We start from the raw sequence: 17,238 nt of genomic DNA, 5'->3' as shown, positions 1-17,238 counted from the left end.
CCCCTGTTCACATTGAAGGGCTCGAGAGAAAACCGGAAGTTCCCCTTCCAACACCAAAGGGGACCTGACCTCCCTAAAGCAAACCCAGCGAGTTCCTGAGGTCCCCGTCATAACTCGAGAAGCACCTCCAGCTTCCAGCCGCACACGAGAAACACCCCAATATTATCCCCTCAATGTGAGATGAGGAAATTCTGCGATGCACCATCTCAAAAAAATACCACATTCCCTCTTGAAAGGCAAAAAGGTATTTGGCACCTTTTATTCGACGAAGAAAGTTCCCTCACACAGCCATCCCCTTTGGACAGGAGAACAGATTTTATGGACTCAATTCGAGATGAATCCTTGTTCATATTTAAGGGTTCGAGAGGAAACCGGAAGTTCCCCTTTCAACACCAAAGGGGACCTGACATCCTGAAGCAAACCCAGCGAGTTCCTGAGGTCCCTGTCGCAACTCGAGAAGCACCCCCAGCTTCGTGCCGCAACTCGAGAAACACCCCAAATTTATCCCCTCAATGCGAGATGAGGAATTTTTGCCATGCAGCATCTCAAGAGAAATACCACATTCCCTCTTGAAAGGTAAAAAGGTACTGGACACCCTTTATTCGACTCAGAAATTTCCCTCACACAGCCGTTCCCTTTGGAGAGGAGAACACACTTTATGAATTCAATTCAACATGAGCCCCTGTTCACATTGAAGGGCTCGTGAGGAAACCGGAAGTTCCCCTTCCAAAACCAAACGGGACCTGACTTCCCTGAAGCCACCCGAGCGATTTCCTGACGTCCCCGTAGCAAATTGATATGTACCCCCAGCTTCCTGCCCCAACTCGGGAAACACCAAAAAATTATCCCCTCAATGCGAGATGAGGAAATTTTGCGCTGCGGAATCTCAAGAGAAATACCACCTTCCCTCTTGAAAGGCAAAGTTTTCTTGACACCCTTTTTTGGGACGCAGAAATTTCACTATCATCCATCCCGATTGGAGAGGAAAATAAACTTTATGAACTCAATTCGAGATGAGCCCCTATTCCCATTTAAGGGCTCTAGAGTAAACCTAAATTTTCCCTTCCAACAAAAAGGGGACCTGACTTCCCTGAAGGAACCCCAGCGAGTTCCTGAGGTCCCCGTCGCAACTCTAGAAGCACCCCCAGCTTCCCTCCGAAACTCGAGAAACAGCCCAAAATTATCCCCTCAATGCGAGATGAGGAAATTTTGCGCTGCAGAATCTCAAGAGAAATACCACATTTCCTCATAAAAGGCAAAAGGGTACTGAACTCCCTTTATGCAACTCAGAAAGTTCCCTCACACAGCCGTCCCCATTGGGAGGAGAACACACTTTATGGACTCTATTCGAGAAGAGGCCCTATTCACATTAAAGGGTTCGAGAGTAATATGGAAGTTCCCCTTCCCACACAAAATGGGACCAGACTTCCCTGAAGTAACTCGAGTGTGGTCAAGAGGTACTCGTCGGAACTGCAGAAGTACCCCCAGCTTCCCAACCCAATTCGTGAAACACCAAAAAATTATCCCCTGCATGCGAGATGAGGAAATTTTGCGCTGCAGAATCTCAAGAGTAATCCCACATTCCCGGTTGAAAGGCAACAGTGTACATGACTCCCTTTAGGCGACTCAGAATGTTCCCTAACATCCGTCCTCAGTGCAGAGGAGAACACACTCTCTGGACTCAAATCGAGAAGAGGCAATGTTCCCATTTAACGGCTCGAGAGTAATCTGAGAGTTCCCCTTCCAACACAAAAGGGGACTTGACTTCGCTGAAGCAACCCGAGCGAGTTCCTGAGGTCCCCGTTGCAAGTCGAGAAGTATCCCCTGCTTCCCTCTGCAACTCGAGAAATACCACAAAATTATCCCCTCAATGCGAGATGAGGTAATTTTGCGCTGCAGAATATCAAGAGAAATCCCACATTCCCGCTTGAAAGGCAAAAGGGTACTTGACACACTTTATGCCACTAAGAAATTTCCCTAACATCCGTCCCCATTGGAGAGGAGAACACAATTTATGGACTCAAATCGAGAGGAGGCCCTATTCTCATTAAAGGGCTGGAGAACAATCCGGAAGTTCCCCTTCCAGCACAAAAGGGGACCTGACTTCCCTGAAGTAATCGGAGTGTGTTCCAGAGGTCTTCGTTGCAACTGGAGAATCACCCCCAGCTTCCCAGCCCAATTCGTGTAACAGCACATAATTATCCCCTCGATGCGAGATGAGGAAATTTTGCACTGCAGAATCTCAAGAGAAATCCCACATTCCCGCTTGAAAGGCAAAAGGGTACTTGACTCCCTTTAGGCGAATCAGAATGGTCCCTAACATCCGTCCTCAATGGAGAGGAGAACACACTTTAAGGACTCAAATCGAGAAGAGACAATATTCCCATTTAATGGCTCCAGAGTAATCCGGAAGTTCCCCTTCTAGCACAATCGGGGACCTGACTTCCCTGAAGTAACTCGAGTGAGTTCCTGAGGTCCCCTTCGCACCTCGAGGAATACCCCCAGCTTCCCGCCGCAATTCGAGAAACACCACAAAATTATCCCCTCAATGCGAGATGAAGAAATTTTGCGCTGCAGAATTTCAACAGAAATCCCACATTCCTGCCTGAAAGGGAAAAGGGTATTTGACACACTTTATTCAGTTCAGTTCAGTTCAGTCGCTCAGTCGTGTCCGACTCTCCGCGACCCCATGAATCACTGTACGCTAGGCCTCCCTGTCCTATACCAACTCCCGGAGTTCACTCAAACTCATGGCCACAGAGCCGGTGATGCTATCCAGCCAACTCATTCTCTGTCGTCCCCTTCTCCTCCAGCCCCCAACCTCTCCTAGCATCAGAATCTTTTCCAGTGAGTCAACTCATCGCATGAGGTGGCCGAAGTATTGCAATTTCAGCTTTAGCATCAGTCCTTCCAATGAACACCGACGATTGATCTCCCTTAGAATGGACTGGTTGGATCTTCTTGCAGTCCAAGGGACTCTCAAGAGTCTTCTCCAATACCACAGTTCAAAAGCATCAGTTCTTTGGCGATCAGCTTTCTTCACAGTCCAACTCTCACATCCATACATGACCACGGGAAAAACCATAGCTTTGACTAGATGGAACTTTTTTGGCAAAGTGATGTCTCTGCTTTTTAATATACTATCAAGGTTGATCATAACTTTCCTTCCAAGGAGTAAGCGCCTTTTAATTTCATGGCTTCAATCAGCATCTGCAGTGATTTTGGAGCCCCAAAAAATAAAGTGTGACACTGTTTCCACTGTTTTTCCATCTATTTCCCGTGAAGTGTTGGGACCAGATTCCATCACCTTTGTTTTCTCAATGTTGAGCTTCAAGCCAACCTTTTCACTCTCCTCTTTCACTTTCATCAAGAGGCTTTTGAGTTCCTCCTCACTTTCTGCCCTAAAGGTGGTGTCATCTGCATATCTGAGGTTATTGATATTTCTCCCAGCAATCTTGATTCCAGTTGTTCTTCTTCCAGCCCAGCATTTCTCATGATGCACTCTGCATATAAGTTAAATAGCAAGATTACAATATACAGCCTTGACGTACTCCTTTTTCTATTTGGAACCAGTCTGTTGTTCCATGCACAGTTCTGACTGTTGCTTCCTGACCTGCATACAGGTTTCTAAAGAGGCAGGTCAGGGGGTCTCGTATTCCCATCTCTTTCAGAATCTTCCACAGTTTATTGTGATCCACACAGTCAAAGGCTTTGGCATAGTCAATGAAGCAGAAATAGATGTTTTTCTGGAACTCTTTCGCTTTCTCCATGATCCAGCAGATGTTGGCAATTTGATCTCTGGTGCCTCTGCCTTTTCTAAAACCTGCTTGAACATCTGGGAGTTCACGGATCACATATTGCTGAAGCCTGGCTTGGAGAATTTTGAGCATGAACGTACTAGCGTGTGAGATGAGTGCAATTGTGCGGTAGCTTGAGCATTCTTTGGCATTGCCTTCTTTGGGATTAGAATGAAGACTGACCTTTTCCAGTCCTGTGGCCACTGCTGAGTTTTCCAAATTTGTTGGCATATTGAGTGCAGCACTTTCACAGCATCATCTTTCAATATTTGAAAGAGCTCAACTGGAATTCCATCACTTCCACTAGCTTTGTTCGTAGTGTTGCTTTCTAAGGCACACTTGAATTCACATTCCATGATATCTGGCTCTAGGCCAGTGATCACATTTTCGGGACTATCCTGGTCGTGAAGATCTTTTTTGTACAGTTCTTCTGTGTATTCTTGCCACCTCTTCTTAATATCTTCTGCTTCCGTTAGGTCCATACCATTTCTGTCCTTTATCGAGCCCATCTTTGCATGAAATGTTCCCTTGGAATCTCTAATGTTCTTGAAGAGATCTCTTGTTTTTCCGATTCTGTTGTTTTCCTCTATTTCTTTGCATTGATCACTGAGGAAGGCTTTCTTATCTCTCCTTGCTATTCTTTGGAACTCTGCATTCTAATGCTTATATCTTTCCCTTTCTCCTTTGCTTTTCGCTTCTCTTCTTTTCACAGCTATTTGTAAGGCCACCTCAGACAGCCATTTTGCTTTTTTTTGCATTTCTTTTCCATGGGGATGCTCTTGGTCCCTGTCTCCTGTACAATATCACGAACCTCCACCCAGAGTTCATCAGGCACTCTATCTATCAGATCTAGTGCCTTAAATCTATTTCTCACTTCCACTGTATAATCATATGGGATTTGATTGAGGTCATATCTGAATGGTCTAGGGGTTTTCCTTACTTTCTTCAATTTAAGTCTGAATTTGGCAATAAGGAGTTCATGATCTGAGCCACAGTCAGCTCCTGGTCTTGTTTTTGCTAACCGTATACAGCTTCTCCATCTTTGGCTGCAAAGAATATAATCAATCTGATTTCGGTGTTGACCATCTGGTGATGTCCACGTGTAGAGTCTTCCCTGGTGTTGTTGGAAGAGGGAGTTTGCTATGACCAGTGCGTTCTCTTGACAAAACTCTATTAGACTTGGCCCTGCTTCATTCCGTGCTCCAAGGCTAAATTTGCCTGTTACTCCTGGTGTTTCTTGACTTCCTCCTTTTGCATTCCAGTCCCCTATAATGAAAAGGACATCTTTTTTGGGGTGTTAGTTCTAAAAGGTCTTGTAGGTCTTCATAGAACCGTTCAACTTCGGCTTCTTCAGCGTTAGTGGTTGGGGCATAGGCCTGGATTACTGTAATGTTGAATGGTTTGCCTTGGAAACGAACAGAAATCATTCTGTCGTTTTTAAGATTGCATCCAAGTACTGCATTTCGGAGTCTCTTGTTGACCATGATGGCTACTCCATTTCTTCTAAGGGATTTCTGCCCACAGTAGTATATATATAATGGTCATCTGAGTTAAATTCACACATTCCAGTCCATTTTAATTCACTGATTCCTAGAATGTCTATGTTCACTCTTGCCATCTCCTGTTTGACCACTTCCAATTTGCCTTGATTCCTGGACCTTACATTCCAGGTTCCTATGCAATATTGCTCTTTACAGCACCAGACCTTGCTTCTATCATCGGTCACATCCACAACTGTGTACTGGTTTTGCTTTTGCTCCATCCCTTCATTCCTTCTAGAGTTATTTCTCCACTGATCTCCAGTAGCATACTGGGCACCTACAGACCTGGGGAATTCCTCATTCAGTATCCTGTCATTTTGCCCTTTGATATTGTTCATGGGGTTCTCAATGCAAATATACTGAAGTGGCTTGCCACTCCCTTCTCCAGTGGACCACATTCGGCTGTGGTCCATGTGATCAGATCGAGTAGATTCCTGTGATTATGATTTCAGTGTGTCTGCCATCTGAAGCCCCCTCGCAATACCTACCATCTGATTTGAGTTTCTCTTACCTTGGGTGTGGGATATCTCTTCACAGCTGCTCCAAGAAAGCACAGCTGCTGCATCTTACCTTGGATGAGGGGTATGTCCTCAAGGCCGCCCCTCCTGACCTTGAACGTGAGTACCTCCTCTCGGCCCTCCCCCGCACAGCCACCGCCTATTGGAGGTGGGGTATCTCCTCTCTGCTGCCTGCCCTGGCCTCAGGCATGGGGTAGCTTCCCACCGCTGCACATCTCTGCATGGTCGGTTGTGCCAGGGCCGGCTTCTCTCCAGTCTTCGCAGGCAGGGCCTGTGTATCCCGCGTCTGGTGGGCGGGGCCGGGGTCTCTCGCGTCTGCGCGGGCGGAGCAAGGGTCTCTGGCATCTGCGCAGGCGGGGCCGGCTTCTCTTGCGTCTGCGTGGGCGCCGCCAGCAACAATAGCGTCTAGCGGGCGGGGCCGAGGTCTCTCGCGTCTGAGCGGGCGGGGCCGGGGTCTCTGGAATCTGCGCGGGCGAGGCCGCGTTCTCTCCCATCTGTGCGGGTGGGGAAGGCCTCTCTCGCGTCTGCGCCGGCAAGGCCCGTGTCTCTGGCGTCTTAGCCGCCTGGGCCGGCATCTCTCGTGTCTGCGCGGGTGGGGCTGGTATTTCTCCCGTTTGCACAGCCGGGTGAGACTCAAAAAATTCCCTCAAACAGTCGTCCCCATTGGAGAGGAGAACACACTTTACGGACTTAACTCGAGAAGAGGCCCTATTCCCATTTAAAGGCTCAACAGTAATCCCGAAATTCCCCTTCCAACACAAAAGGGTTCCTGACTTCCCTGAAGCAGCCAGAGAGAATTCCTGAGGTCCTGTTCGCTACCTGAGAAGTTCAACCAGGTTCCCGCTGCAACTCTAGAAACACCACAAAATTATCCCCTCAATGCGAGATCAGGAAAATATTCCGCTGCACAATTCAAGAGAAATCCCACGTCCCGCTGGAAAGGCAAAACTGTATTTGACACCCTTTATTTGACTCAGAAAATTCCCTCACACAGCCATCCCCATTGGAGAGGAGAACACAATTTATGGACTCAACTTGGGAAGAGGCCCTATTCCCTTTTAAAGGCTTGAGAGTAATCCTGAAATTCCCGTTCCAGTAGAAAAGGGTGACTAACTTCCCTGAAGCAACAGAAGCGAGTTCCTGAGGTCCCCGTCGCAACTTGAGAAGTACTCCCAGCTTCCCGCCTCAAAAGGGGAAACACCAAAAAATTATCCGCTCAATGTGAGATGAGGAAATTTTGCACTGCACAATTAAATAGAAATCCCACATTCCCGCTTGAAAGGCAAAAGGGCAATTGACACACTTTATGCGATTCAGAGAGTTTCCTAACACCCGTCCTTATTGGAGCAGAGAACACTCTTCATGGACTCAAATCTAGAAGAGGACCTATTCCCATTTAAGGGCTCGAGAGTAATCTGGAAGTTCCACTTCCAAAAAAAGGGGACCTGACGTCCCTGAAGCAACACGAACGAGTTCCTGAGGTCCACGCTGAAACTCGAGAAGTACCCCCAGATTCAAGCCGAAACTCGAGACACAACAAAATTATCCCCACAATGCGAGATGAGGAAATTTTGCGCTCCGAAATCTCAAGAGAAGTCCCACATACCCGCTTGAAAGGCAAAAGGTCACTTGACACACTTTATGTGACCCAGAAAGTTCGCTCACAGAGCCGTACCCATTGGAGAGGAAAAAACACCTCTGGGACTCAACTCCAGATGAATCCCTATTCCCAATGAACGGCTCGAAAGTAAACCGGAAGTTCCCGTTCCAACACAAAAGGGGACCTGACTTCCCTGAAGCAACCCGAGCCACATCCTGAGGTCCCCGTTGCAACTCGAGAAGCACCCCCAGCATCCCGCCGCAACTTGACAAACACCACAGAATTATCCCCTCAATGTGAGATGAGGAAATTGTGCGCTGCAGAATCTCAAGAGAAATACCACATTCCCTCTTGAAAGGCAAAAGGGTACTTGACACCCCGTATGCGACACAGAAAGTACCCTCACACAGCCGTCCCCATTGGAGAGGAGAACACACTTTATGGACTCAATTCGAGATGAAGCCCTATTCCCATTTAATGGCTGGAGAGTAAACAGGAAGTGCCCTTTCCAACACAAAAGGGGACCTGCCTTACCTGAAGAAACCCAAGCAAGTTCTTGAGGTCCACATGGCAACTCGAGAAGTACCCCAAGCTTCCTGCCGCAACTAGAGAAACACCACAAAATTATCCCCTCAATGCGAGAAGAGGAAATTTTGGGCTGCAGAATCTCAAGAGAAATACCACTATTCCCTCTTGAAAGGCAAAAAGTACTTCATACCGTTTATGCGACTCAGAAATTTCACTAATATCATTCCCCATAGGAGAGGAGAACACACTTTATGGACTCAATTCGAGATGAGGCCCTATTCCCATTTAACAGCTCCAGACTAAACCGGAAGTTCCCCTTCCAACCCAAAAGGGGACCTGACTTTCCAGAAGCAACTCGAGCAAATTCCTGACGTCCCCGTCGCAACATGAGAAGTAATCCAAAATGCCAACCACAACTTGACATACACCACAAAATTATCTCCTCAATGCGAGATGAGGATATTGTGCGCTGCAGAATCTCAAGAGAAATACCACATTCCCTCTTGAAATGCAAAAGGGTACTTGACATCCTTTATGCGACTCAGAAATTTCACTAACATCAGTCCCCATTGGAGAGGTGAACGAACTTTATGTACTCAATTCAAAATGAGGCACTATTGCCAATTAACTGCTCGAGAGTAAATCGGAAGTTCCCCTTCCAACAAAAAGGGGACCTGCCTTACCTGAAGAAACCCGAGTGAGTTCCTGAGGTACGAATAGCAACTTGAGAAGTACCCCCAGCTTCCCGCCGCAACTCAAGAAATACCACAAAATATCCCCTCAATGCAAGAATAGGAAATTTTGCATTACAGAATCTCAAGAGAAATACCGCATTCCCTCTTGAAAGGCAAAACGGTTCTTGAAACCCTTTATGCGACTCAGAAAGTTCCCTCACACATCCGTCGTCATTGGAAAGGAGAACACACTTTACGGACTCAAATCAAGATGAGGCCCTATTCCCAATAAACGGCTCGAGAGTAAACCGGAAGTTCCCCTTCCAACACCAAATGGGACCTGACTTCCCTCAAGCAACCCAAGCGAGTTCCTGAGGTCCCCGTCGCAACTCTAGAAATACGCTAGCCTCCAGCCGCAACTCGAGGAACACCACAAAATTGTCCCCTAAGTGCGAGATGAGGAAATTTTGCGATGCAGAATCTCAAGAGAAATACCACATTCCCTCTTGAAAGGCAAAAGGACTCTTAACACCCTTTATGCGATTCAGAAAGTTCCCTCACAGAGCAGTGCCCATTGGAGAGGAGAACACACTTTATGGACTCAATTCAAGATGAGGACCGATTCCCACTTAACGGCTCGATAGTGAACCGGAAGTTCCCCTTCAAACACAAAACGGGATCTGCCTTACCTGAAGAAACCCGAGCGAGTTCCTGATGTCCCCATCGCAACTCGAGAAGTACCCTCAGCTTCCCGCCGAAATTCGGGAAACACCACAAAATTATCCCCTCAATGCGAGATGAGGAAACTTTGCGCTGCAGAATCTGAAGAGAAATCCAACATTCCCAATTGAAAGGCAAAAGCGTACTTGACTCCCTTTATGTCACTCAGAAAGATCCCTAACATCCTTCCCCATTGGAGAGGAGAACACACTTTATGGACTCAACTCCAGAAGAGGCCCTATTCCCATTAAAGGGCTCGAGACTAATCCGGAAGTTCCCCTTCCAGCACAAAAGGGGACCTGACTTCCCTGAAGAAACTCGAGTGAGTTCCTGAGGTCCCCATCTAAACTCAAGAAGTACCCCCAGCGTCCCGCCGCAATTCGAGAAACACCACAAAATATTCCCCTCACTGCGAGATGAGGAAATTTTGCGCTGAGAATCTCAAGAGAAATCCCATATTCCTTCTTGAAAGGCAAAAGGGTACTGACTCCGTTTATGCGACTCAGAATGTTCCCTAATATCCTTCCTCAGTGGAGAGGAAAACACACTTTATGGACTCAAATCGAGAAGAGGCATTTTTCCCATTTAACAGCTCGAGAGGAATCCGGAAGTTCCCCTTCCAACACAAAAAAGGACTTGACTTCCCTGAAGCAACCCGAGCGAGTTCCTGAGGTCCCCGCTGCAACTCGAGAAGTACCCCCAGCTTCCCGCCGCAACTCGAGAAACACCACAAAATTATCCCCTCAATGGGAGATGAGGAAATTTTGCGCTGCAGAATCTCAAGAGAAATCCCACATTCCCGCTTGAAAGGCAGAAGGGTACTTGACTCCCTTTAGGCGACTCAGAATGTTCCCTAACATCCATCCTCAGTAGAGGAGAACATAATTTATGGACTTAAATGGAGAGGAGGCAATATTCCCTTTTAACGTCTTGACAGTAATCCGGAAGTTCCCCTTCCAACACAAAAGGCGACTTGACTTCCCTGAAGCAACCCGAGCGAGTTCCTGAGGTGCCCGCCAGAGCTAGAGAAGTGCCCCCTGCTTCCCACCACAACTGGAGAAACACCAGAATATTATCACCTCAATGCGAGATGAGGAAATTTTGCGCTGCAGAATCTCAAAAGAAAATCCACATTACCATTGAAAGGCAAAAGCTTACCTGACACACTTTATGCCACTCAGAAAGTTCCCTAAGCTCCGTCTCCACTGGAGAGGAAATCACACTTTAGGGACTCAACTGGAGAAGAGGCCCTATTCCCATTACAGGGCTCAAAAGTAAACCGGAAGATCCCCTTCCAGCACAAATGGCACCTGATTCCATGAAGTAACTCGGGTAAGTTTCTGAGGTATTTGCAACTCGAGAAACACCACAAAATTATCCCCACAATGTGAGATGAGGAAATTTTGCGCTGCAGAATCTCAAGTGAAATCCCACATTTTCGCTTGAAAGGCAAAAGGGTACTTGACTCCCTTTAGGCGACATAGAATGGTCCCTAACATTTGTCCTCAGTGCAGAGGAAAACACACTTTATGGACTCAACTCCAGAAGAGGCCATCTTCCCATTAAAGGGCTCAAGAGTAATCCGGAAGTTCTCCTTCCAGGAAAAAAGGGGCCTGATTTCCTGAAGTAACTCGGGTATGTTTCTGAGGTCCCCTTCGCAACTCGAGAAACACAACAAAATTATTCCCTCAATGCGAGATGAGGAAATTTTGCGCTGCAGAATCTCAAGAGAAATCCCACATTCCCGCTTGAAGGGCAAAAGGGTACTTGACTCCCTTTAGGCGACTCAGAATGTTCCCTAACAACCTTCCTCCGTGGAGAGGAAAACACACTTTATGGACTCAAATCGAGAAGAGGCATTATTCACATTTAACAGCTCGAGAGTCATCCGGAAGTTCCCCTTCCAACACAAAAGGGGACTTGACTTCCCTGAAGCAACCCGAGCGAATTCCTGAGGTCCCCGCTGAACTAGAGAAGTACTCCCTGCTTCCTGCCACAACTCGAGAAACACCACAAAATTATCCCCTCAATGTGAGATGAGGAAATCTTGCGCTGCAGAATCTCAAAAGAAATCCCACATTCCAGCTTGAAAGGCATAAGGGTACCTGACTCCCTTTAGGCGACTCAGAATGTTCCCTAACATCCGTCCTCAGTGGAGAGGAAAACACTCTTCATGGACTCAAATCGAAAAGAGGCTATATTCCCATTTAAAGGCTCGAGAGTAATCAAGAAGTTCCCCTTCCAACACAAAAAAGTACTTGAGTTCCCTGAAGCAACCTGAGCGAGTTCCAGAGGGTCCCGTCTCAACTCCAGAAGTATCCCCTGCTTCCGGCCCCAACTCGAGAAACGACACAATATTATCCCCTCAGTGCGAGATGAGGTAATTTTCTGCTGTAGAATCTCAAGAGAAATCCCGCCTTCCTGCTTGAAAGCAAAAGGGAACTTGACACACTTTATGCCACTTAGAATGTACCCTAATATCCGTCCCCGTTGGAGAGACATACACACTTTATGGACTCAACTCCAGAAGAGGCCCTATTCCCATTAAAGGGCTCGAGACTAATCCGGATGTTCCCCTTCCAGCACAAAAGGGGACCTGACTTCCCTGAAGAAACTCGAGTGAGTTCCTGAGGTCGCCATCTAAACTCAAGAAGTACCCCCAGCGTCCCGCCGCAATTCGAGAATCACCACAAAATATTCCCCTCACTGCGAGATGAGGAAATTTTGCGCTGCAGAATCTCAAGAGAAATCCTACATTCCGGCTTGAAAGGCAAAAGGGTACTGACTCCGTTCATGCGACTCAGAATGTTCCCTAACATCCTTCCTCAGTGGAGAGGAAAACACACCTCATGGACTCAAATCGAAAAGAGGCAATATTCCCATTTAAAGGCTCAAGAGTAATCAAGAAGTTCCCCTTCCAACACAAAAGGGAACTTGACTTCCCTGGAGCAACCGAGAGAGTTCCTTAGGTTCCCGTTTCAACTCCAGAAGTATCCCCTACTTCCCACCACAACTCGAGAAACAACACAATATTATCCCCTCAGTGCGACATGAGGTAATTTTGCGCTGCAGAATCTCAAGGGAAATCCCACATTCCCGCTTGAAAGGCAAAAGGGAACTTGGCATACTTTATGCCCCTCAGAAAGTTCCCTAAAATCCGTCCCCATTGCAGAGGCGTACTCAATTTATGGACTCAACTCCAGAAGAGCCCCTATTCCCATTAAAGGGCTCCAGAGTAATCCGGAAGTTCCCCGTCCAGCACAATGGGGGAACTGACTTCCCTGAAGTAACTCCAGTGAGTTCCTGAGGTCCCCGTTGAAACTCGAGAAGTACCCCCAGCTTCTCGCCGAAATTCGGGAAACACCACAAAATTATCCCCTCAATGCGAGAGGAGGAAACTTTGCGCTGCAGAATCTGAAGAGAAATCCCACATTCCCAATTGAAAGGCAAAAGCTTACTTGATTCCCATTATGTCACTCAGAAAGTTCCCTAACATCCTTCCCCATTGGAGAGGAGAACACACTTTGTGGACTCAACTCCAGAAGAGGCCCTATTCCATTTCAAGGGCTCCAGAGTAATCCGGAAGCTCCCCTTCAAGAACAAAAGCGGTCCTGACTTCCCTGAAGTAACTGGAGTGAGTTCCTGAGGTCCCCGTCGCAACTCCAGAAGTACCCCCATCTTCCCGCCTCAATTCGAGAAACAGCACAAAATTATCCCCTCAATGCGAGATGAGGAAAATTTGCGCTGCAGAATCTCAAGAGAAATCCCACATTCCCGCTTGAAAGGCAAAAGGGTACTTGACTCCCTTTATGCGATTCAGAATATTCCCTAACATCCATCCTCAGTGGAGAGGAGAACATATTTTATGGACTCAAATGGAGAAGAGGCAATATTCCCTTTTAATGGCTCGAGAGTATTCTGGAAGTTCCCCTTCCGACACAAAAGTGGACTTGACTTCCCTGAAGCGACCCGAGCGAGTTCCTGAGGTCCCTGCCGCAACTCGAGAAGTACCCCCAGCTTCCCGCCACAATTCGAGAAACACCACAAAATTATCCCCTCAATAAGAGATGAGGTTTTTTGCGCTGCAGAATCTCAAGAGAAATCCCACATTCCCGCTTGAAAGGGAAAAGCGTTCTTGACACACTTTATGCCACTCAGAAAGTTCAATAATATCCGTCACATTGGAGAAGAAAACACACTTTAAGGAGTCAACTGGAGAAGAGACCCTATTCCCATTAAAGGGCTCAAAAGAATTTCGGAAGTTCCCCTTCCAGCACAAATGGTACCTGATTCCCTGAAGGAACTCGAGTAAGTTTCTGAGGTCCCCATCGCAATTGGAGAAACGCCACAAAATTTTCCCCACAATGTGAGATGAGGAAATTTTGTGCTGCAGAATCTCAAGTGAAATCCCAGATATCCGCCTGAAAGGCAAAAGGGTACTTGACTCCCTTTAGCCGACTCAGAATGGTCCCTAACATTCGTCCTCAGTGGAGAGGATAACACACTTTATGGACTCAACTCCAGAAGAGGCCCTATTCCCATTAAAGGGCTCAAGAGTAATCCGGAAGTTCTCCTTCCAGGAAAAAAAGGGCCTGATTCCCTGAAGGAACTCGAGAAAGTTCCTGAGGTCCCCTTCGCAACTCGAGAAGCACAACAAAATTATCCCCTCAATGAGGAAATTTTGCGCTGCAGAGTCGCAAGTGATATCCCACATTCCCGCTTGAAAGGCATAATGGTACCTGACTCCCTTTAGGCGACTCAGAATGTTCCCTAACATCCGTCCTCAGTGGAGAGGAAAACACACTTCATGGACTCAAATCGAAAAGAGGCTATATTCCCATTAAAAGGCTCGAGAGTAATCAAGAAGTTCCGCTTCCAACACAAAAAAGCACTTGACTTCCCTGAAGCAACCTGAGCGAGTTCCTGAGGGTCCCATCTCAACTCCAGAAGTACCCCCTGCTTCCCGCGCCAAATCGAGAAACGACACAAGTGCGAGATGAGGTAATTTTCTGCTGCAGAATCTCAAGAGAAATCCTGCCTTCCCGCTTGAAAGCAAAAGGGAACTTGACACACTTTGTGCCACTCAGAATGTTCCCTAACATCCGTCCCCATTGGAGAGGTATACACACTTTATGGACTCAACTCCAGAAGAGGCCCTATTCCCATTAAAGGGCTCGAGACTAATCCGGAAGTTCCCCTTCCAGCACAAAAGGGGACCTGACTTCCCTGAAGAAACTCGAGTGAGTTCCTGAGGTCGCCATCTAAACTCAAGAAGTACCCCCAGCTTCCCGCCGCAATTCGAGAAACACCACAAAATATTCCCCTCAATGAGAGATGAGGATTTTGCGCTGCAGAATCTCAAGAGAAATCCTACATTCCGGCTTGAAAGGCAAAAGGGTACTGACTCCGTTTATGCGACTCAGAATGTTCCCTAACATCCTTCCTCAGTGGAGAGGAAAACACACTTTATGGACTCAAATCGAGAAGAGGCATTTTTCCCATTTAACAGCTCGAGAGGAATCTGGAAGTTCCCCTTCCAACACAAAAAAGGACTTGACTTCCCTGAAGCAACCCGAGCGAGTTCCTGAGGTCCCCGACGCACCTCCAGAAGTACCCCCAGCTTCCCACCGCAACTCTAGAAACACCACAAAATTATCCCCTCAATGGGAGATGAGGAAATTTTGCGCTGCAGAATCTCAAGAGAAATCCCACATTCCCGCTTGAAAGTCAAAAGAGTACTTGACTCCCTTTAGGCAACTCAGAATGTTCCCTAACATCCATCCTCAGTGGAGAGGAGAACATATTTTATGGACTCAAATGGAGAGGAGGCAATATTCCCTTTTAACATCTCGACAGTAATCCGGAAGTTCCCCTTCCAAAACAAAAGGCGAATTGACTTCCCTGAAGCAACCCGAGCGAGTTCCTGAGGTCCCCGCCATAGCTAGAGAAGTGCCCCCTGCTTCCCACCACAACTGGAGAAACACCACAAAATTATCCCCTCAATGTGAGATGAGGTTATTTTGCGCTGCGGAATCTCAAGAGATAACATACATTCCCGCTTGAAAGGCAAAAGGGTACTTGACACACTTTATGCCACTCAGAAAGTTCAAAAATATCCGTCCCCATTGGAGAGAATAACACACTTTATGGACTAAACTACAAAAGTGGCCCTATTCCCATTAAAGTGCTCGAGAGTAATCCGGAAGTTCCCCTTCCAGCACAAATGGGACCCGATTCCCTGAAGTAACTCGAGTAAGTTTCTGAGGTCCCCATCGCAACTCGAGAAACACCACATAATTATCCCCACAATGTGAGATGAGGAAATTTTGCGCTGCAGAATCTCAAGAGAAATCCCACATTCCCGCTTGAAAGGTAAAAGGGTATTTGACACCGTTTAGGCGACTCAGAATGGTCCCTAACATCCGTCCTCAGTGGAGAGGAGAACACACTTTATGGACTGAAACCGAGAAGAGCTAATATTCCCATTTAACGGCTCGAGAGTAATACGGAAGTTCTCCTTCCAAAACCAAAGGGGACTTGACTTCACTGAAGCTAGTGAGTGAGTTCCTGAGGTCCCCGTCACAACTCGAGAAGTAATCACTGCTTCCGCCGGGAACATGACCAACACCACAAAAGTATCCCCTCAATGCGACATGAGGAAATTTTGGAATGTAGCATCTCAAGAGAAATACCACATTCCCTCTGGAAAGGCAAAAAGGTACTTGACACCCGTTATTCGACTCAGAAAGTTCCCTCACACAGCCGTCTCCTTTGGAGAGAACACACTTTATGGACTCAATTCGAGATGAGCCCCTGTGAACATTTAAGGGCTCGAGAGGAACCCGGAAGTTCCCCTTCCAACAGCAAAGGAAACCTGACTTCCCTGAAGCAACCTCAGCGAGTTCCTGAGGTCCCGGTCGCAACTCTTGAAGCACCCCCATCTTACCGCCGCAACTCGAAAAACACCCCAAAATTTTCCCCTCCATGCGAGATGAGGAAATTTGGCGATGCAGCATCTCAAGAGAAATACCACATTCCCTCTTGAAAGGCAAAAAGGTACTTGACACCCTTTATTCGACTCAGAAAGTTCCCTCACACAGCCGTCCTCTTTGGAGAGGAGAACACACTTTATGGACTCAATTCGAGATGAGCCCCTGTGCACATTTAAGGGCCCGAGAGGAACCCGGAAGTTCCCCTTCCAACAGCAAAGTGGACCTGACTTCCATGAAGCAACCCCAGCGAGTTCATGAGGTCCCCGTCGCAATTCGAGAAGCACCCCAACTTCCTGCCGCAACACGAGAAACACCCTAAAATTATCCCCTCAATGCGAGAAGAGGAAATTTTGCGATGCAGCATCTCAAGAGAAATACCACATTCCCTCTTGAAAGGCAAAAAGGTACTTGACACTCTTTATTCGACTCAGAAAGTTGACTCACACAACCGTCCCCTTTGGAGAGAACACACTTTACGGACTCAATTCGAGATGAGTCCCTGTGCTCATTTAAGGACTCGAGAGGAACCCGGAATTTCCCTTCCAACAGCAAAGGAGAACTAACTTCCCTGAAGAAACCCCAGCGATTTCCTGACGTCCCCGTCGCAACTCTTGAAGAACCCCTAGCTTCCCGCCGCAACTCGAGAAACATCCCAAAATTATCGCCTCAATGCGAGATGAGGAAATTTTGCGATTCAGCATCTCAAGAGAAATACCACATTCCCTCTTGAAAGGCAAAAAGATAGTTGACACTTTTTATTCGACTCAGAAAGTTCCCTCACACACCCGTCCCATTTTAGAGGAGAACACACTTTATGGACTCAATTCGATATGAGCCCCTGTGCACATTTAAAGGCTCAAGAGGAACC

The sequence above is a fragment of the Moschus berezovskii genome, chromosome 18, assembly GCF_049115385.1.
Source record: "Moschus berezovskii isolate FMDL1 chromosome 18, NW_MosBer_1.0, whole genome shotgun sequence".
In the NCBI taxonomy this organism is placed as follows: domain Eukaryota; kingdom Metazoa; phylum Chordata; class Mammalia; order Artiodactyla; family Moschidae; genus Moschus; species Moschus berezovskii.
Note: the sequence above shows the minus strand (reverse complement) of the source record.